This window comes from Syzygium oleosum, unplaced genomic scaffold, assembly GCF_021117445.2.
Source record: "Syzygium oleosum isolate NSW1041296 unplaced genomic scaffold, Sole_v2.1 Sole_v2.24, whole genome shotgun sequence".
Taxonomy (NCBI): domain Eukaryota; kingdom Viridiplantae; phylum Streptophyta; class Magnoliopsida; order Myrtales; family Myrtaceae; genus Syzygium; species Syzygium oleosum.
This window is the reverse complement of record NW_026607508.1, coordinates 2,503,798-2,526,076: the sequence shown is the minus strand read 5'-3', so window position 1 is coordinate 2,526,076 and position 22,279 is coordinate 2,503,798. Positions and strand designations below refer to the sequence as shown.

At 40.2% G+C, this 22,279-nt stretch overlaps 2 pseudogenes; both read right to left on the bottom strand.

The window, feature by feature from the left end:
• Positions 1–385: 385 nt before the first annotated feature.
• On the bottom strand, positions 386–1,231 carry LOC130134823 (uncharacterized; annotated as a pseudogene).
• A 3,153-nt stretch (positions 1,232–4,384) lies between these two features.
• Positions 4,385–20,747, bottom strand: LOC130134822 (uncharacterized; annotated as a pseudogene).
• Between the last annotated feature and the right edge of the window lie 1,532 nt (positions 20,748–22,279).

Genomic DNA, 22,279 nt, shown 5'->3' with positions numbered 1-22,279 from the left:
AGTGTCACCGTTGATTGCATGGATCGCACGTGTAGGGCCCTTGTGATCAAAGGTGGAGATGGGCCCATTCCGTTTAACCCGGCTTTGACATAAAAAAATTTCATATGAGAGAATAAAAATTCAACATTAAATAAGGAAAATGATTGATTTGGAAAATATTTTTCGAAAAATAATTGCTTATATTGTTTATAAATCTTAGTCAATGGAAAATGTTTTTATCACCGATAACAATTTATGTCTAACTATTTTTGTGGGCGATGAAAAAATTTTCTATTCATTTAGTTTTGTAAGCATACAAGCGATTAGTTTTCAGAAAATGTTTTTCATATCACTTATTTTTCACAAAACGAACACACGCTAAGAAAGTTAAAAAATCTGGTTGGATCTATTCGGCTTCATAAAAATCTGGTGCATCGGAGCATGTCTCGACTTTTCCATCTTCCATGCAGTAGCAGTACATCTTCTTATCTACGTACTCAGTGAAATAGATGCGGTTTGGCTTGATCCTGGGAAGGCAAGTCTGGGCGTTGAACTCCACCGAGATCTCAGAGTTGCCATTCAAGAAGAGAGTCGCATTCCCCAAGCTCTTGACCTCTTCCTGAGTTCCCTTCTCCAAATCCACTTTGAAAACTCGAATCTTTTTTACTGTTCCATCCTCTTCGCCCCATATCTTCCAAGCCACCAGCAATGAGCCCGAACATTCCACGAGATACGGCCAACCTTTGAAATTCTGCCCTAGAACTAGCCGCGATTGCATGCGACACTCTCTCTAGTCAAGAGTCATGATTCGGTTACGCGTATCCAAGGTGACAAATTGCCCGTTGTAATGAATCAGTTGAAGGAAGTGGGACAGAGGCAGATAAGCGGGACTCACTTCCGTCCACGCATCTTCTCCTGATCTGTGAAAGGCATACCCTTGTGGTCGAAGATCCCGACAAATAGTGGCCATGATAGTGTAGCTCCTGGACAAAGAAGGGCTTGTGGACAGCGCGATCCTGTGGATTATAGGGGAGCGGCCCCAGAGCCTCTTTAGCCTGTCAAGTTCCACGCTGAGGCGGGACTTGTGGCGAAGCTTCTCCAAGGCAGGGAGTTCGATGCTGACACACGAAAGCGGATTGAAGACGCGGTACTTGTAGCCCCACTTCGACACACGGTGCTCATAGCCCCACTTTGACACAAATATCCATTGTGCTAGAGACAAGGTCAGGACTCGAGATCCTGGCAACACCATTCGGTAAGTTCATCCTCTAGAGGGGCTGAAGAACTCAGCCATTCGGTAGCACACATAAGTCATGAACCACAGGGCTTTCGACTTCGCGATGTATGTCTCTTTGGCGGCAGCGGACCATCATGAGGTGCACACTGCTCGGAAAGCTAAAAAGTCTTCTATGGCTAGCCGTCGAGCGATGAGTTCCAGGACCTCTTGCGGGAGTTTTTCCCATCTCGCCATCGTAGATTGACCGATCGATTTGCTTGGTGTGCAACTTCTTGATAGCATGAGGCAAGTCCTAAATAGGAAAGACAATCTTTAGTGATTCAGTCTTTCAATAAATTGTTTTACAAATCCTGTTGCTTCTTTTCTTTATCATGAATATTCCTTTGTCCTGGCTGGCAAGATTCACTGCCCTCTCGTTTTTGATGTTTTAAGATTTAAATCTTTCTATAGCATATAACAAATCTAAATGATAGTTTTTTTTTCAAACTTTTACGAATAAAATCCATAAGAAGCCCGTACATATTATATAAGTGAATGATAATTGTACCACAGTAAACGAGGCATGAAATGATAATTAAAAGGTAAATTGCCTTATAACACTTGAACATAATTTCCTAAATATTTAACACTTTTCATTTAAAAACTATACATACCATTTTAATAAGAAACTTGTTCTCCTTAAGAGCAAATATATTGCAATTCCTATTTTGAATATTCCAGTTTTATTCAATGTTTGCAATCTCTTTCAATAACTACATTTAAGAATATGAATGACTTATATCAAAATAAACAATGGCTTTAATAATATAATACTAAAGTATTTATTGTGGTAACAGTATTGAATTGGCTATAATTTAATTGTTCAGTTTCATCTGTGGTTATAATAGTCAAGTTGAAAATAGCTTGTAAGACAACATAAATATCAAAAAGTGCATTAAAAATGAGATATGTCAGTTTATTCTCATCATTAATAAAATCATTAAATCATATCGACTATTTTAAATATAAAATATAAACGGTAATTTCAGTTAAAAAATATTGGCCATAAAATCATTAAATCATATCAATTTTGCTGAAACTTCAACATTTCTTAACAACGTTCTTCAAGATTTCATTTTCCAGGAAAATGTCATTTTTCGGTATTTGGCTGAAGTGTGTAAATTGTGTGTTAAGGTCGGCGTAGGGCTTGTCCATGAGTAGAATGTTAGTATGACTTAGGAACAAGGACACTACAAGTGCCAAAACTTGTGTACGGCACTCATTTAAGTGCCAAACTTTTTGAAAAATGATTACTTAAGTACCAACTTCGGCCAATTTGGCCGAAAATCTGACATGGCATTTTTTTTATTAATTTCTGAAGCCGATGTGGCTCGCAAGAAGCTTAGTCAGCATGTACAGTCAACATTTTTTTTATTTTAAATAATTTTATAATTTTTTCCTTTTCTTTCTTTTTACCTTTTTTAATCTACCGGCTGGTGGCTGGCCCGGCCACCGGTGAAGCCCGGGAAGGGCTGGGCGAGGGCCTCGCCGGCCATGGGAGAGGCCGGCCTCGCCAGCTACTGGCAAGGAATGGCCTCGCTAGATCTGGGCGAGGCGACCCTCGCCGGCGATAGGCGAGGCTGCCCCTCGCTGGCCATGGGCGAGGCCGGCCTCGCCAGCTGCTGGCGAGGGATGGCCTCGCTAGACTTGGGCGAGGCGACCCTTGCTGGCAGCAGGTGAGGCCGCCCCTCCCCAGTAGTTGGCGAGGCCGATCTCGCCCAGATCACCCTCGCCAGATCTGGGCGAGACGCCCCTCACCGGTGACAGGCGAGGCCACCCTCACCCAGATCACCCTTGCCAGATCTAGGCGAGGTGCCCCTCGCTAGCGACAGGCGAGGGGCGCCTCGCCCAAATTTGGCGAGGGCGATCTAGGTGAGGTCGGTCTCGCCAGCTGCCGACGAGGGGCGGCCTTGCCTGTCATCGGCGAGGGTCGCCTTGCTTAGATCTAGCGAGACCATCCCTTGCCAGCAGCTGGCGAGGCCGGCCTTGCCCATGGCTGGTGAGGGGCGGCCTCGCCTATTGCCGATGAGGCCCTCACCCAGCCCTTCCCGGGATTCGCCGGTGGCCGGTAGATCAGAAAAGGAAAAAAATGAAGAAAAGGAAAAAACAAAAAAAATATAAAATGCTGACTGTATATGCTGACTAAGTCTCCGGCGAACCACATCAGCTTCAGAAATTAATAAAAAAAATGCCTCATTAGATTTCCAGCCAAACTAACCGGAGTTGACACTTAAGTGATCGTTTTTCAAAAGTCTAGCAATTAAGTGATCCGGCGGAAACTTTTGGCACTAAAGTGAGTGTCGTACACAAGTTTTGGTACTTGCAGTGTCCTTGTTCCGTATGACTTACGATAAATGTGCACAGATATCTTCTGATCAAAGTTAGATCTTAATCTATGTCGTTTTTAGCAACTTCCAACAACATCAGGGATAACACCACCAAATCCCAATTGGATTGTTGTGATCGAGATGCTAATTAGATTTGAACCCGGTAATCTCCTTATGGTTTCGATATATGAGGTTCAATCTTGAACTCCAAGCTTAAACAAAGCACAGACTCCGACCAATTGTAAGGGCTATTATTGGGTATCTAGATGTCTCTTAAGCAAATTATATTTACATTAACAATAGTAGTTTAAGTAAGATCGCGATGCGCCATGGATTATAGTGTGAGACAAAAATGCGGATAAAAATAAATTCGGCCTTTTTATCACTGTGATTTGGAATGTAATTAGGTTGTTTTAGCAGTTTTCTTTCTGAATTACAAATATTGATGTAAATCAACCGAGCACCGAGTTTGATATCTAGGGCGATTTCCTAACAAATTTCCTATTTTAATCATATTGAGCACACATCCTTAATTTTGAAACTTATATTAGTAATTTGATGCTAAAAAATCCAAACCCACATAGTGCAAAGAACTTAAACCGTAAAAAACTAAAATCAAAATAGATGGTTACCACGATACATTGACTGAAGTGTCATTAAATAAGAATTTTTTTGTAGTGAGAGTTGATCACGTCAATCACAATCACAAGTGTCGGCACCTTGTAATCAAGGGTGGAGATGGGCCCATTCCGGCCGACCCAGGTATGACATCAAAATCTTAACATTGAGGAAGAGATTAAATTCAAGTTAAAAAATCTGGTTGGATCCATTGGGCTACAGAAAAGTAAACGCTAGGTGCATCGGAGTATGTCTCGACTTTGCCATCTTCCATGGATTAACAGTAAATCTTCGTATCTATTTCCTTAGGGAAATAGATGCAGTTTGGCTTGATCCCGGGAAGGCAAGTCTGGGCGTTGAACTCCACCGAGGTCGAAGAGTTGCCACTCAAGAAGAGAGTCGCGTTCCCCAAGCTCTTGACCTCTTCCTGAGTTCCCTTCTCCAAATCCACTTCGAAAACATGGAAACTTTTCACTATGACCGATGTCTTCCATGTCTTCCAAACCACCAGCAATGAGCCCAAACATTCCACGAGATACGGACAACCTTCAAAATTCTGCCCTACAACTAGTCGCAATTGCATGCGACACTCTCTCTGGTCGAGAGTCATTATTTGGTTATGCATATCCAAGGCCACAAATTGCCCGTTGTAATGAATCAGTTGAAGGAAGTTGGACAGAGGCAGATCTGTGGCTGGACTCACTCCCTTCCATGTATCTTCTCCAGATTTGTGAAGGGCAAACCCTATCGGTTGAAAATTTTGCCAGATAGACACCATGACAGTGTAGTTCCTGGACGAAGAAGGGCTTGAGGACAACACGATCCTGTGGATTGACCCGTGGCAAAGGATGACAAAGTTGCAAGAGCCTCCGCAAAAAGATTCTGAGCTCTTGGGAGATAATCGAATGTTACCTCTTCGAAACTTTCTATCATCTCTTCTAAATATTTGTGATAAAGAATCAGTTTGGCATCTCGAGTTTTCCATTCATCAGTTGTTTGCAATATGATGAGCATAGAATCTCTATATACTTGCAACCTTTTTACCTTCATTGAAAGGGCTAATTGTAAGCCGAAAATGCATGCTTCGTATTCAGCGACGTTATTTGTACATGGAAATACCAATTTCGCAGATACCGGATAGTGTTGGCCTTTTGGGGAGATCAGTACTGCCTCAGTTCCTGATCCAAATAAGTTGGTTGCACCATCAAAATACATGGTCCATTTACGTCGACTAATGTCAATATGTGGTCATCAAGTCGTTCTTCAGAACTGGCAATATTCTGCGAATTTTCTGCCAACATGTCTGCTATTGCTCGTCCTTTGACTGAATTTTGGAATGAACTTCTGATGTCGAACTCAGATAGCAAGACTTGCCACTTTGCTAATTTCCCGACCGAGGAGGATTTCTCAAGAAGGTACTTGATCGGATCATTCTCGGTCACTAGCAAAATTTGGTGATGAAGGGTGTACTGTCTTAATCTGTGTAATACCCAAATCAATGCAACGCATGTCTTCTCAACCGCTGGGTAATTCGCTTATGATGTTGTGAATTTCTTGCTCAAGTAATAAATGGCTTGTTCCTTACCATCATTTGATATTCTTTGTACAAGCACCGCTCCTAGCAACTCATAGTGAATTGTAAAATATAAGATCAGTGAGACTCCAGGAATTGGTGGTACCAACACTGGTGGGCATACAAGATATTCTTTGATCTTGTCAAAAGCTTGTTGACATTCCGCATCCCACTTTACTTTGGCATTTTTCTTTAATAGTTTGAAGAATGGTTTAGCAGTCTCAGAAAGCTGATATATGAAACGAGCAATGTGGTTTAATCGCCCCAACAAGCTTCTCACTTCTTTTACCGTAGAAGGAGTCTTTAAGTCATATATTGCCTTGATCTTGGAATGATCAATTTTGATTCCCCTGTTACTGACCACAAATCCTAGCAGTTTGCCAGATTTTGCCCCAAATACACACTTGTTGAGGTTCAGCCGCAACTTGTATTTTCTAAGTCTTTTGAACAATTTGTGAAGCACCTCGACATGATATTCTCCTTGTTTGGATTTTACAATCATGTCATCCACATATAACTCGATTTCTTTGTGCATCATGTCATGGAACAAAGTTACCATTGCCCTTTGATATGTGGCACCAGCATTTTTCAGACCGAAATGCATCACCTTATAACAAAATGTGCCCCATGGTGTTACGAATGATGTTTTCGCCTTATCCTCTTTCTTCATGGGGATTTGATTATATCCTGAGAAGCCATTCATAAATGAAAATGTTTCGAACCCAGCAGTGCTATCCACTAATACATCGATATGTGGAAGTGGGAAATCATCCTTAGGGCTTACTTTATTTAGGTTGCGATAATCAACGCACACCCGCACTCGACCATCTTTCTTCATTACGGGTACTATATTGGCAACCCATTCTGGATATGGTACTACTTCAATGAAACCGACTTTGAGTAATTTCATCACTTCTTCTTCTATTTTCTTCGCCAATTCCGGCTTTGTTCGCCTCAATTTTTGCTTCTTCGGTGGAATATTTGAATCAATCGGCAAAGCATGTTTAACTATGCTTAGATCAAGACTTGGCATGTCAGCATAAGACCATGCGAATATATCTTGATATTCCTTGAGCAAATCTGTGATTCTTTCTACTTCTGCTGAGGGAATACTTTCTCCAATCTTAACCTCTTTGGGGTTCTTTTTATCGCCCAGATTAACAGTAATCATTTTTTCTAACGTGAGTGGCTTTGATTCTTCATGACGGATCCATTCTCTTTTGATTCATTCCTCATCTTCATTATCCACTTCAATATCACAAGTGATCTCCTCAGAAAGATTTGGGTCACATATGAATCTATTATGGATGTGTGAATGCTCATGCCTGACATGTAACAAACATGATTAGTAATTGCATACAAAGTAAGTAACACACATGGTCCTATGAAAAACTTTTTTGGAAATTCATTTTGAAACTTGTTTTGAAAGAACATAAAGACAGAGCTAGTCCTCATATCATCAGATTTCCTTGCTCTTAAAATCATTTTCGCAATGAGGAGCAATATAGAAACCCAAAGCCTCAAGTCTCATGAATGACGATAATGTTCATCATCGGTTTGGTTTTATTTCTACATGTCCTTAACAAAACATTTAACCACTTTATTGAATTGAAAAAGGAATGTAAATTGCAGCTAAATTGAAATTGCAAATGAAATCACAGGAAATTTGAAATGACAATCAACAAAATGCAATGGAAAAAAGCTAGTAGCAAAAGTTCAAGAGAATCTTCCTACTCCAGTGCGTAGGTATTTTCTGCCTCAGTTATGATAACGTTGATGGTATTCTCCTTGAATAAGCTTGGCAGAACAGATTCTTCCTATGCATGCAAGTCTTCTTCTTGAAGTAACTTGGAGGGTCCAGGAAAAGTTTCCTTGATGTGGATCTGATGATAGGGAAGCTCTCTAGCTTGGCCCTTCCATATGGACGGATTAATGATGCGATCACCTCGGCCTTTGTAGCTTCCATAGTTCTTTCGACCTCGGCCTTGGCCTCCATAGTGATCTTTAGAGTTATTTGGAATATAACCTATTCCGTACTTCATCCTTGTAGCGGGAGGAGTGATAGGTTCTTTGATTCCTTGAGATTTCGATCCAAGACTATTACCGGGAATAAATCCATATTGGCATAACATTCTTCCAGACATAATGGATGGTGTTGAGAACTCCGGGGATTTTATGATGCAACCAGCAGGAATTTGAACCATTGAGATCATTTCGAAGGAATGATAACTTGGTTCTTCTTTCACTTCGGGTTCGGCATACGGTATTGCACTCTCTTTGTAGGTGGTGAAATTTGTCTCCCCGTGTACGGTGATCATCTTGTCATTAATGACAAATCTGACCTTCTGATGGAGACTTGAAGGAATGGCGCCAGCCATATGAATCTAAGGTCTTCCGAGTAACAAGTTGAAAGTCCTTGGAATATCCACTACTTGGAAGTCAATCATGAAAGGCACAGGGCCTATGTTTACCTCGAGCTCGATATCGCCAATAACGTCTTTCTTCATTCCATCGAACGAGCGCACGGTTACCTTAGAAAATTTGATGAGCTCCTCACTAATCCCCAAGCGATGCAGTGTGCTTAGTGGACACAAATTAAGTGCGGAACCATTATCGATCAGCACCCGTGACACCTCCTTGCCCCGTCATCTGACGGCAATATATAGGGCTTTATTGTGGGAACGCCCGTCAATTGAGAAATCTTTATCAGAGAAGGCAATTTAATCCTTCAGAAGAATAGTACCGACAAAGTTTTCCAATTGTACTTCATTGATCGTCTCCGGGACGTGCACCTCATTGAGAAACTTCATAAGCACCATTTTGTGGCTTTCTGAAGTCTTGAAGATATCCAACAGAGAAATTTGTGCTGGCATCTTTCTTAGCTGTTCAATTACCTCGAATTCGCTTGTCTTCATGACTGAGAGTAACTGTTTAACATCTTCTTCAGTCACTCCTTTCTTTTCATGTTCACTTTCCTTCGGGACATTGCATCTCCCTGATCGGGTTATGGCATCGACTTCTTTGGGAGAGTAATCTCAAGGTACACACTTAGTGTCAAACTTTTCTTTTGGAGGGAGAACAATGATCACAGGCTGCGTTTCTTCTTCTTCGATCCTTAGTTGATCAATAGGAAGTTGAATAGTGATTGGTGTGACGGGACCTTCCTCCTCCTTATATTTATCTACCTCATCAAGCTTGATTATAAATGGTATAATCATGGATATCAAGCTTTTATTGGCTTCGTCAGCATCTACTCCACCCCAACCATCAGGTGTGATTATTTCGTTTTTGAATGCCCACAAAGGAGGTGTAATTTGACACGGTAATTATATTTACCGCTGTCTTGACCCAAATAATCAACAACTTCACCTTGTCTTCGTACTTTTTAAACAAATTGCCTATCACCTCGGCGAGTCTTTTTATTCTTTTTCTCTTCCTGATCTTCATTTTCCTCGAGATTCAATTGGCTGATCGGGACCTCATCCATGCCACCCCATCCATCCGATACAATGACTTCATTTTTGAACGCCCATGGTGGTGGTGTATATTTGACACGGTAATTGTATTTACCATTATCTTGACCGAGTAGGTCTACAGTTTTGCTTTCCCTGGTCGCTTTCTGGGTGAAACGCTTTTTACCTTGACGGACTTTTTCTTTCTCCTTTTCATCCAGATCTATTTCATCTTGAAGCATTTCTTTCTTGGGTAGAGCCTTCTCCTCAGAACTGGTTTCATCGTCCATATCATCCCAGCCATCAGGCGCAATTACTTAATTTTTGAACACCCATGGCGGTGGAGTATATTTTACTGGGAAGTTATATTTTCCGGAGTCTTCTCCCAAGTTGTCTACAATCTCGTCTTTTAGGAGTGCTTCTTGGTGAAAGCGAGCATCTCCTAATCGAGAAGCTTTAATCTTAACTTCATATTCATCTTCATCACTGGACTCGATCACTGTTTCCTCATCCTTGATCATGTTTACTGTATTGTGCTCACGAAGAGGATTCTGATGTACATTTGGGTCGGGCTCTTGGAAGTTCAAAATCTTCTTGTCAATGAGCTGTTGAACCTTATATTTTAGAATGGGACAATTATCCACATCATGTCCCCTTTCTCCCATGTGATAGGTGCAAGTCTTTGACTCATCGTACCAAGAAAATCTCGTAGGATTGTCTCTCGGTACTTCCTTGGCCACCAAATGCCTTTCCAGAAGCATTGGTAATAGCTTTGACAGGGGTCGGGGCAACCTCACGAGCCTTTTATTTGGCTCGAATTGTCTTGGATTTTTCCAAGCAACATTTGATTGCTTCGAAAATGATGCTTGATGAGTACTTAGGCTCGACACCATAGCCACTTCTCGGATGGGTTCTTTGTCTTTTTTCCTGGGGTAAGGTCTTCGTGCTGCTATTTCTTGAACCTTCTTTTCTTTCAAACCCCATTCAATTCTCTCACCTACTTTGACCAACATGGTGAATGTCTGACAGCCTGATACATGAAGCTTGTCGTAATACTCAGTTGGCAATGATTTTAGAAAGAGCTCAATGAGCTCGTCTTCATTTAGCGGGCTTTACTGTGAGGCAACATCTTTCCATCTCTGAGCATAGGCTCTGAACTCTTCATTCGTTCGTTTCTCAGTTCTGATGAGATCTTCTCTAGTTGGGAGTACTTCAACATTAAACTTGTATCGGCGAAGAAATTCTCCCGCCAAATGATCCCATTCAGTGAAGTCTTCTAGGTCGAGGGCTGTATACCATGCAAGGGCTGCCATTCTCAAACTATCTTGAAATGTGCTAGTAAGAAGTGGCGTGTTGTCTGAATATCTTACCATCTTACGGAGATAATACTTCAAATGGCTTTTGGGACAGCCAATGCCATCATACTTGCTCATGAACTCCGGTTCCTTATAGTTTTTTGGAACAACCACCTTTGCGTATGGCGAGAACTTGTCGAACCTTTGAAGCTCATAGCCCTGACTTGCTAGGCATTCTTCAATTTTGGCTAATCTCTTGGCCTCTTCTTCATCCTTTATTTTGGATGCCTTCTTGGTTTGATCATCCTCCTCTAAATTCACTACCTCAGGTGTAGTCTTTGGAGGATTTTGTTGAACCGGTTCTTTGTTTCTGACTGGATCTTCAATTGGTGTTTCGGTAGCGTTTAAAGTTCCTACATTTGAAGTAGTAGGATAAGATCCTCAAGATGCGAGAATAAAGGCCTTCATTTTCGCCATCATTGCAACTATTTGGGTCATTTGATTCTCGACTTTAGTTAGTCGAGCACGGGTTTCTTCTTCCGCCATTCTAACTTGTAGGCGAGTCCGAGGTATTTTACCTTCCATTGCAAAACAACCTGCTTCATAAAAAGACCCGATATTAGCATAGCAAAATGATCATGAAACCTTACATCCTTTTAATTTTATGGTTTCATAAGATTGACAAGGACAAGAAATTCCATACAAGTCTTAGCCTTGTATAAAATTATTTATCACTGTCTTTCTCAAGGAATCATACAATTCAAAGAATTGCAATCCATGGTGATTTCTTTATGTTTTGAAATAGTGTTCTGAAATTATCTATCCATGTTTAGAAAATGATCAATCCATCATTGCATATAAAATTTGAAATTATTTGATATCATGATTTTAAACTCAAATGGGAATCTAAATCATCCAATCCTAGGCTTCTTGCTAGCTAAAATAGCTTCCGCCTTTTGGTATTCTTTCCATTCCTTGGTTCGAGACTCCCATTCTTCCACATCGATCACAACCTCTTCCGGGACGTAGGATTCCACTCCAGGCATGCTTGGAACAATGTATTCCGGGACATACTTATCCACAGGATCCGGTACCATGCTCAACGGGACATATGACTCGACATCAATTGGACGCTTATTTTCTATCCATTTGATGTATTCTTTAGAGGCCATGTAAATTTTCATGTCTTCTTCCAAGTTTTTTGGCCACTCGATTATTTGCTCGAGTGGGTTATCCAAAGATAGGATGATTTTGTGAATTTTGGCTTGAAGGACATTCTTCTCCTCTTCGGGTATGATTCCACTTGGGATGTCAAAGGCGAACTCTTCGGGATTCCATACCGGCGGTACTTGCTGAAGTATCCCGAATTGTCTAATAACCCTTAAAGGGCAATAAGCTGCTCCTCCACTCAAACTAAGCAATGGCACCGCATTTCCCTCCTGGCTCGTGATCTTCACCTTATTAATCTTTGGCCAATTGATCCACCATTGGATTTGATCAGGAGTTAAGGCTCTAATGAAATTGGCCCAATCTAAGAAAGATTGTTTGGGTAATTTGCTTTGGAGATGAATGTATCGTTCAATTGGATTTATTGCTGAACAAATTTCGCGAATGTTCATGAAACGACACCATGGTCGAATGTGTGAAATGAACCATAATGACAAAAGACCAGTAGAAGCTTGAAAGATACCCTTCCCATGATTTTGGTATGTGTTTAAGGAAATGACGATTTGGGCAAGAAGCATATTAGAGAAGTCCCACTTAAGACATGCTTGTCTTGCGATCACAGCCACTAAAGGGTCTAATCCCGTTTTGGACACAGGAAATAGAACAAAGCTGAAGAAAGCTAGAATGAATACCCGAGATGAAGTGTTTCCCATTTCCCTAGGAAGTTTTGAAAAGTTGTCCACTAGGAACGATAATGAAAATCTACCCGTGTTTGATTTGATTAGCGTTTCTATTTTGGAAGTTTTGAGCTTAAGGAATTCGGCTAAAAGGCTCACAAGATTAAGTCCAACGGGTGGCTCTATGACCCTAGGTTTAGAATTAATTCCAATGGCGGCTTGATATTCTTCTAATGTTGGTACCAATTCATGTTCTCCAAATGGAATGTGGCGGTGGAAACCTCCCAAAAATGCGCCAAAGCTTGGACTAAACTGACTTGATGTTCCACATGCATAAGTTCGAGAAGGTATCCAAGCCTTTCTTGGACATAAGTTTGGTTGTTCTTGGACATGCCTTTCCACCAAGCAACAAGTTCCTTTCGAGGAATGGGAATTACTTGGATATCTAGTTTTCCCATTGAGCCTAATCATGCAAAAAGATTTATCATTAATCACCATGGATTGCGAATCAATTTTAATGCCTCCATTTCAATCATATGTCCTTTTGAGGTAAAACGGAGGTAAAGTACATTTGCATGCCTCGGAAGTAATGCAAATGTCATTTTAAGTCCGTTTAAACCTTAAAAGAGCATATAGTTGAGATTATGGATCAATTCAATGTGTGATGTAAATGCCCATTTTGTCATACTCCATTTAGGCCATAAAGTCCTAAACTATAGTTTGCAACTTCAAACACAATGAAATAAGCATTTGAATTACATGAGAAATGGACCTATACATTTCATCTAAAAATGAAAGAATGGTCAAATGGAGTATGACGCTTTAATCATGCATTCTAAAATGAAAGGGCATTTAGACCAAGTATTGAATGTCATTTAGGCATTTCTTTTGAAAATGTGTCAACTAACATGCATAATTGTAAAGGAATGGAATGGAACGATACTTGCTTACCATGATATTTTGGTTTGGTTTTAGGTATACCAACCAGAAAGACAAGCGAATGCAACCAGTGAGGTTTTGACGCCTAAAAAAGGTAGGATATGCTAAAGGCTCAAGGTCATCACCTTAATGGACAATGGATTCCTTCCAATAGGCAATCGGCCTAAAGTAATGGAATATTATTCCACCTTGGTGATCGACATTGTATTTAAACGATCCCATGAGCAATCGGCCCATAGTGTCGCCTAAACACATACCTCCTAAGGGTAATCCTAAATATAGCCGGGGTTGGGCCACGGGTGGTGTGTGCTAATGGTGTAGTGCTAAAGCAATTTAAAAACATGCATAGCAATTAATGACCAAACAACACTTCTAAAATTCATTCAAAACACATTCAATCCCAACACCAACCTACAGAACAAGGGTTAACAAAGACAACACCCTTTATAACACCCGCCTGCAAAACCATTTAATTCTATCATTAGCGGGACGTACCTGGGATCCTTGCAAGCACAAAATACAAGCATATCGTTTTATCTAGGCCTAAGTCCACTTAGAAAATGTTCATTATCCCCAGTAGAGTCGCCAAGCCTGTCGCGCCGCGCTTTTGGGGGTTTTTCGGGATTTGCGTGCTAAGGAGGTATTTCTGTATAAGGGTCTCTCCCAGACCATACCTCACGTGACAGTGGAAGGTGATTTCCAAATTTGTGATTTTGGAGTCGCCACTAGTCATTATTGGTAGGTAGACTAGAAACCTAATCGAGGTATGTGAGAAATACCACGATTCTACGAACTAGAGATTCTGAGTACGGGGACTTGGTTATGTTATTGATCCCAAATTGAGATCCCTAACGCTCTTTCGGTACCTAAGAACGATATGATGTCTAACGTGTCATGCAAATTTCCGAGGCTTACCCACTAATCATATCCATTCTAATAGCAGGAAAGACCAAACAAGTATTAAATGCACAATCAAAATCAATCAAGTCAATCAATCCTAAGTGGTCTCTAAAACGAAAATCAATCAGAACACCCAAACCCTAATGAAGCTATAATAGCTTGTTCATTTTATGATTTACGCATTTTTAGGGTTTTAGGGTTTTTTAGGGGTTATAATCCCTGAATTTGGGATTTTCTAAAAATTCCACTTGGACACTTTCAAAAATTCAAATTTCGCTTTTTGTGGTTGGCCACGATGATTTTGGACCATTCTGTGAATTTTCAAAATTTTTGATTTTTTTCTAATACCATTTGGGTACTTCCAAAAATTCAAATTTCACTTTTTATGGTTGGCCATGATGATTTTGGACCATTCTGTGAATTTTCAAATTTTTTGAATTTTTGAATTTATTTATTTATTTTTTTTGGAAAATTTTTTAAATCGAGAATTGATTTTTTATGGTCTTCTAAAATTTTTTATGAATTTTCCAATTTTTTAATTTTTTTTTGATTTTCCAATTATTTATTTATTTTTATTTTCTGAATTTTCGGAGTTTTTATGAATTTTCTGAAATTTTTTCTGAATTTTTATGAATTTTTTATTTTTTTTTTAATTTTCTATTTTTTATTTTTTTGATTTTTTGATTTTTTATTCTTTTATTTTTTTAAATTTTCCTGCCGGGGAAATGAACTGGACCGGCCCGGTTCAACCCGGTTCGGCTTAGCCAAACCGGGCGTTTCCGGCTCCGGTCATCGTCTCCGGCGGACACAGTGCCAAAACGGCGCCTTTCTTCCTCTGTTCATTGAGGCATTTTGCCGAACACCATGCAGGCATATTCTTTGTTTCAGGTTTTCAAGGCTGCGATTTCAGACTAAAATCTGACGACCTTCCGATGAACTTTCCATCATTCCACTCTATCCAATGAATAGTTCATATCATCATTTATCAAACTAGACTAACTGAATAACCGCCGGACCATCGCTGGACGGCGAGAAACCAATCGGAAAAACCTAAACCATCTCTAACCTAAACAACATTTCCATATTTCAAATCACCATTCAAATCGCCCTAACCGTCTAAACCGATTCAAAACAATACTCAAAACATCAAACAAATGTTGGAAATCACTGACTTGGATAGCCTAGGGCCAGAAGAAAGCTCCGGCGAAGATTCCCAAGCTCCGGCGAGGTGGTTTATGGACGGGCCGACTCGTTTTTAGGCATTTTTGATGCCCAAAATGCAATCAATCAACACGAAAAATGATTAGAAACTAGTAATGAACATCCTGGAATGCAAAATCGCAAAAAAAAAGGCAAAAACAACCGAATTGAATCAAATCACATTTTTTTGAATTCTGGAAAAACCGTGACAGTGAAGGAATTTTACCTGCTTCGTTCGATGATCAAACGAAATTGTCGAACTGATCCGCGCCCCAAGGGTTGTTCCTTGACACTTGGTCTTCACCCTGGTGATCTTGGCTTCGCCGGAACAGGTCTCGGTGCGCCGGAAAATGCTCGGTTTCAGGTTATGGTGATCAGCCGATCACCGGTTGTTTCAGGTGAGGAAGTTCACTGCCTGAGCCAATTTGCCGACGCTTTTCCGATCGCAAAAGCGCCGATCGCTCGGTTAGGGGAACCTCAACCCACGTTCTCTCTAGTTTTCTACCTTGTCTCACTGTTTCTCTCTCCTCTCTCTCTCTATGGCATTCTGTCGAATAGGTTCTCCCCTTCTCCTTCAGTTTTTCTTCGTTTTTGTTGATTAATTTCCCGCCTAAATTCAGTTAAAACCGAATTATAATCGGTTGGGGATGATTATCTGGTGCCAGCCGGATATTTTCTAGCTGGCCAGATCAATTAAAACGTATTAAATTGATTAGGAATGATCAATCAAGTCGTGGGCATGAACTGATTTTCTAGGTTTAGTGTACATTTTGGCAATCCGGGTGAAGAAGATGACCTACCCGGGTCGGGTCGGGTTGACCAGGTCGACCCGGCAGACCCGGGTTGGTCTAAATTCACAAATTCGACCCGATTTTAACCCAATTTTCCAAATTTAACCCCAAAATTGAATTTCCCATCATATTCCGAACCCAAATATATATTTTGCCCCAATTTCTATTATAATTGTGTCCAAGATTTTCTCATTTTTATATTCGGGTTAATAGGGTTTTGTTTAATTTGATGTCCTAATGACCTGATTAGGTAAAATTGATGCCAAAATTGAATTACCAACATCTGATTAACCCTAGAAATGATGGTCCCATATTTCGACAATTTGATATTGGGCACGATTCACAATTTGGGTTCAAAATTCTTAACTTTCAATCAAATTTTGGGGATTTTTTTATTTTTATGTCAAATTGTGCAATTGGACCTACCATTATGCAATTCAAGGTCCCATAATCATTTGTTGTGAAGACACTATGACTTAAAAATGACTAGAAAAAATTTAATTGTATTTTTGGTTCAATTCGGGTTTAATTTTGCCCAATTTTGGGAAAAACATATACCCGATTGATATTTTTTCAAAATTGACAACGTATTCATGAAATTAGATTTAAAATAAGACTAATGACTATTTTTATGGAATTTTCTGATTCCATTTGCTATTTTTTTTTATTTTCTCACCTATTTTAACTTAAAGAAATTAAGGAAAAATGCAGAAAAATGCTAAAAAATTATTTTTTGGGTTTAGAAATAGGTTTCTAGGCTTGGTCAAGATTCCTAGACCTGATTTTGAAATTTTTGAAAATATGAAAAAATGAGCTAAAAATTAGGTGTCAACATGTGGGTTCGTCCTTAAACCACGAAATCAGAATAATCATTATGATTATCACCGCCATCAATTCATACTCTTGGATAAGCAACAAAGAGACGCTCATAAATAGGTAAGTCTCTCTTCCTCAATCATTAAGAACCTCTCAAAATGTGCTTTGAAAAGAAAACCTTTAGATTAGATCACGAATTTCAAAAGCAGGATCCCTAATAAGTTGTTGTAAAATTTCCATTTTGTCTTGTTCATTGAGTTAACTAAAAATTTAGGTGTCACCTTGTCTTTGAGATCAACCTCTAACGAGCTCAATCTCAAAGAGGGGTAGCTGTTGACACCTGATTTTTAGCTCATTTTTTTTTTCATATTTTCAAAAATCTTAGAATTAGGACTAGGAACCTTGGCCAAGCCTATAAACCTATTTTTAGACCCAAAAATAATTTTTTTAGCATTTTCCTGAATTTTTCTTTAATTTCTTTTTGTCAAAATAAGTGAGAAAATCAAGAAAAATAGCAAATGGAATCAAAAAATTCCATAAAAATAGTCATTAGTCTTATTTTAAATCCAATTTCATTAATGCATCATCAAGTTTGGAAAATTTCAATTGGTCATGTGTTTTTCCCAAAATTGGGCAAAATCAAGCCCAAATTGAACCAAAAATGCAATTAAATCTTTTCTAGTCATTTTTAAATTATAGTATCTTCACAACAAATGATTCTGAGACCTTGAATTACATAATGGTCTATCAAATTGCACAATTTGTCATAAACATTAAAAATCCCCAATATTCGATTGAAAATTAGGAATTTTGGAACCTAAATTGGGAATCGTGCCCAATTCGAAATTGTCAAACCATGAGACCATCGTTTCTAGGGTTAATCATATGTGGGTAATTTAATTTTGGCACCAATTTTGCTTAATCAGGTTATTAAGGCATCGAATTGAATAAAACCCTAATAACTCGAATACAAAAGTTCAAAAATCTTGGACATGATTTTGTCAAAAATTGGGGAAAATTACATATTTGAGTTTAGAATGTAATGAGGAATTCAATTTTGGGGTTTAATTTTGAAAATTGAGTCAAAATCGAGCTTAATTTGCGAATTTAGACCAACCCGGGTCTGCCGGGTCGACAGGGTCAACCCGACCCGACCCGGGTCGGTCACCTTCTTCACCCGACTTGCCCAGAACATACCAAACCCAGAAAAATATCTACTCCGGCTCGGGACTTTGCTGATCTCTCCCGATCAATTTAGCACGTGAAAATCAAGTTAGCCAGCTAGAGAATCTCCAACTGGCGCCAGAGAATGATCTTAACCGATTCTAAGTCGGTGGAACAGACTTTGGGCGGGAAAAATTGATCAACAAAAGCTGGAAAAAACATTATCAAAAGAAGAGAAGGTGCTCGATGAAATTCCAGAGAGAAGAGAGAGAAAGATAGAGAAGGAAAAAGCACGAAATCTAGAGAGAGAGAGAGAGGAGTAGAGATCCTCAGATCGAGTGATCGGCGCCGGTCGATTGAACGGCGCCGGCGAATCGACCGTCTAAGGAGGATCTCCTCGGTGACCAGTGAAGATCTGCTCACGAAGCTTTGAAACTCGAGCTTGGCTGACTTGTCCAGACGTTCCCTGGTGAAGTCAAAGCTATTATCTTGAAGTTCAAGTGACGAAGAACAGCTCTATAGGTGCCGATTAGCCTGGGAGCATCATTTCAGTCCCCAACGGAGCAGGTAAAGTTGGATACCTATTACTTTTTTCCAGAATTCCAGAAAATATGTTTGATTTTAAAATGGATGTTCATGCAATTTCTTTTGAGATTTCGAGTTTGTGGAAGTTTAGAATATGTTTCTAATCATGATCGTGTTGATTGATTGCATTTTGGGCTATGAAATCAACAAAACCGAGTCGGTCAACCATTGAAATCTCCTCACCGGAACTCGGATACCTTCGCCGGAGCATCCTTGTGGCCATAGGTCATCCAAGTTAGCCTTCCTTAACCTTGTTTGATGATTTTATGTTCAGTTTGATCGATCTAGACGGCTAGGACGATTAGGATTAAGATTTGTATTCTAGAAAAGCTTGCCAAAAACAGTTTGCAAGTTAGGGTTTTTAGACCGATTTTTCGCCGGCCGGCGAACGCCCGGCGGCGCTATGGTTAGGCTAGATCCATACTAGAATATATGGGCTTGATGATGGATCAAAAGAAATGGCGAGATAGTCGTCGGAAGGTCGCCGGAGAAGTGCTTGAAGTGTCGGCCTTGAAAACTTCAATACATGGACTATGCATACCAGGTGTTCGACTAAATGCCCCAATGAGAAAATGCCAAAAAACAGCGCCGTTTTGGCGCTGAGCTCGCCAAAGGAGACGATCGGCGATTGGCGCCGGCGAGGCCCGGTTCGGCCAAGCCGAACTTGACCGGTCCAGTTCATTTTTCCCGTAGGAAAATTAAAAAAATAATAAAAAATTAAAAAAATCCAAAAATCAATAAAAATAGATAAAACTTAGAAAAATTTCAAAAAATAAAAAAATCAGAAAAATATAATTTTTTTTTCAGAAACTCGAAAAAAATCAAAAAATAGAAAATTCATAAAAAATAAAAAATTTAGAAAATTCGTAAAAATTTAAAAATTTTCAGAAAATCCATAAAAATTCAGAAAATTCCGAAACCACAAATAAAAAAATGTGAAAAATTTAGAAAATCTAAAAAAATTGGAAAATTTGAAAATTCATAAAATTTTTTAGAAAATCATAAAAATCAATTCTTGGTTAATGAAATTCTCATAAATTCAATTTTCGAAAAAAAAAATTTCAAAAATTCACAAAGTGGTCCAAAAACACTGTGGCCAACCTTGGAAAGTGAAATTTGAATTTTTAGAATTACCCAAGTGGCATTTTTAGAAAATCTCAAATTCAGGGGTTATAACCCCTAAAAAACCCTAAAACCCTAAAATGACACAAATCATGAAATGAACAAGCCTTTAGGGCTTCATTAGGGTTTGTATATTTTTGGGTGCATTTTGATTTTTAGAGACAATTTAGGATTATTTGGTTTGATTGACATTGATTGCGCATTCAATTCTTGATTGATTTTCCCCGCAATTAGAATGGATATTATTAGTGGGTAAGCCTCGGAAATGGCGTTAGAGATCTGAATTTGGGATCATTAACGTAACCAAATCCTCGTACTCAGAATCTTTGGTTCATAGAATCATGGTATTTCTCACGTATCTCGATTAGGTTTCTAGTCTACCTACCAATAATGACTAGTGGCGACTCCAAAATCGAAAACTTAAATCAAATAGAAAATTACCATCCACCGTCACGTGAGGTATGGTCTGGGAGAGACCCTTACACGGAAATACCTCCTTAGCGCGCAAATCCCGAAAGTCCCAAAAAAGTGTGGTGCAACAGGTCCCTTTCGTGCCCGGTTATACCAGATGACTGCCGACCTAGGCTTTGGCCGTGGCCTTAACAAGTGTCCCCAATTTGGTAATTGGATGCCGTCGCAGGAGCAAGGGAGAGAAAGTCGTTCGCGAATTGGATTCAGAATGAACCCATTTATGGGATGCCGTCATTGAGGTAGGGTGAGACGATGCCGTGCTCGATGGGGCGGGACGATGCCCGATTATGTCGGAAAATAGCCAACCTGATGCGAATAACGCGGGTTGTGCCGTGCCCTGTGTGGCCGTAGTAATCAGAATGCGCATGAAAGATTGTGGTGGTATTGCGCTTCATTATGGGATGAAATTGTGAGACACGGTATGGGATGGGCCGAAGCGATTTCACCTTATAATCGGGACACGTGTGGATGCATTGTGAATGGGAAAGTTGCTGCGTATTCTGATTGCATTATATGCTTGTTGTATGATGATTATATACGGAGATTAATAATGTGCAGGGCGTGTGCCATGGCAAGGTAAGGTTACCTATGATTGCGTGATGGCATCTTGTGTACGTAGGGCTGAGTTGCATGTTTTAGGTGCATCCGAGAAGAGTTGACCTCCTAATCGAGGCTTAGGTCATGAACTCGCTGAGTTTATCTCGTTGTTGTTGTTTAACCATTTTCAGGCCCAAAGTGATGGAAAATCGTCATGTGTGATTTTGGGGTTCCTTTTGACCGGGACAAGGAGGTGACTAGGTACCCGTTCGAGGGGTCAAACTTCTTTTGAGGTTACCTCGTAGGTAGAGGCGCTAGATTAACCCCCTACCTTTGTGGTTGTAATCGGGAAGGTCCGCATGGTGGACCTGTAATATGTTAACCAGATGTTTTGTTAATGAAGTTGTTTTTATTGAGGTGTGTTTTCCTGTCTATCCCTGTTGATGTTGATTGGGTGATTGTTGTCGCTTCCGCATGCGTTTAATTGTAAGTCAGTTCGATTGGATCGACGACGCGTTCTGGGACGTTGCCATTATAACGACTAAGGTGGGATGTTATCGCGTTCGTGGGTTCGGGGCGTGACATCCCCGTCTAAATTGGTATTAGAGTAAAGTCAGCTCGATCCAAGTTTGGTCGATACCTGGAATGATAAAGTGCGATGGGTTTTGGGATAGTTAGCTACGAAAACGTCTTGTGCCTGTGCTTGACTATGTGATTCTATTGTTTTAAGTGGGTTGTTCATGACTTGTAATTCCTTGTTGGAAATGGAAAGCAGATTTCTGTGAGAATCTTGCGAGATGAGCAATCCTGAGCAGATGACTCCTAGGAGAAAGGCAGCACTAAACCAGACTGGTGCCGGAGGAAGGGCACAGGAGGATCCTAGATTGGACTGGATCCTGCAAACCCTAGAGACTATGGTGGGGGCAGGAAGCTCAGAACCAAGAAAATGCTGCTGCTACGGCTACTGCTGCTGCCGCTGCAACTGTTGATGTCCTGTTAGCTGGGAACAGGATTGGGGATCGACCAATGCACAAATTGATCGAACAATTTATGAAGTTGAAGCCATCGAAGTTCTCTAGAGCAGGTGATCCGGAGGCAACAACCCTCTGGGTTAGAGAATTGGAAAGAGGTTTCACTGTATTAAGGTGCTTTGAGGAGGAAAAGGTGACGTTAGCGCTTGACCAGTTACAAAGTAACGCTAGCACTTGGTGGGAAGCCACTCAGAGAAGAGTCTTTCCTGAAGGTATGGTTCCGGGGTGGAATGCCTTCGTGGAAGCGTTTAATGGGAAATATCTCTAAGACTGCGCAAAGGAGTAGAAAATGGCTGAGTTCCAACGACTTCGTCAGAATCATTTGTCGATTGATCAGTACGAGGCAAAGTTCGCCGAGT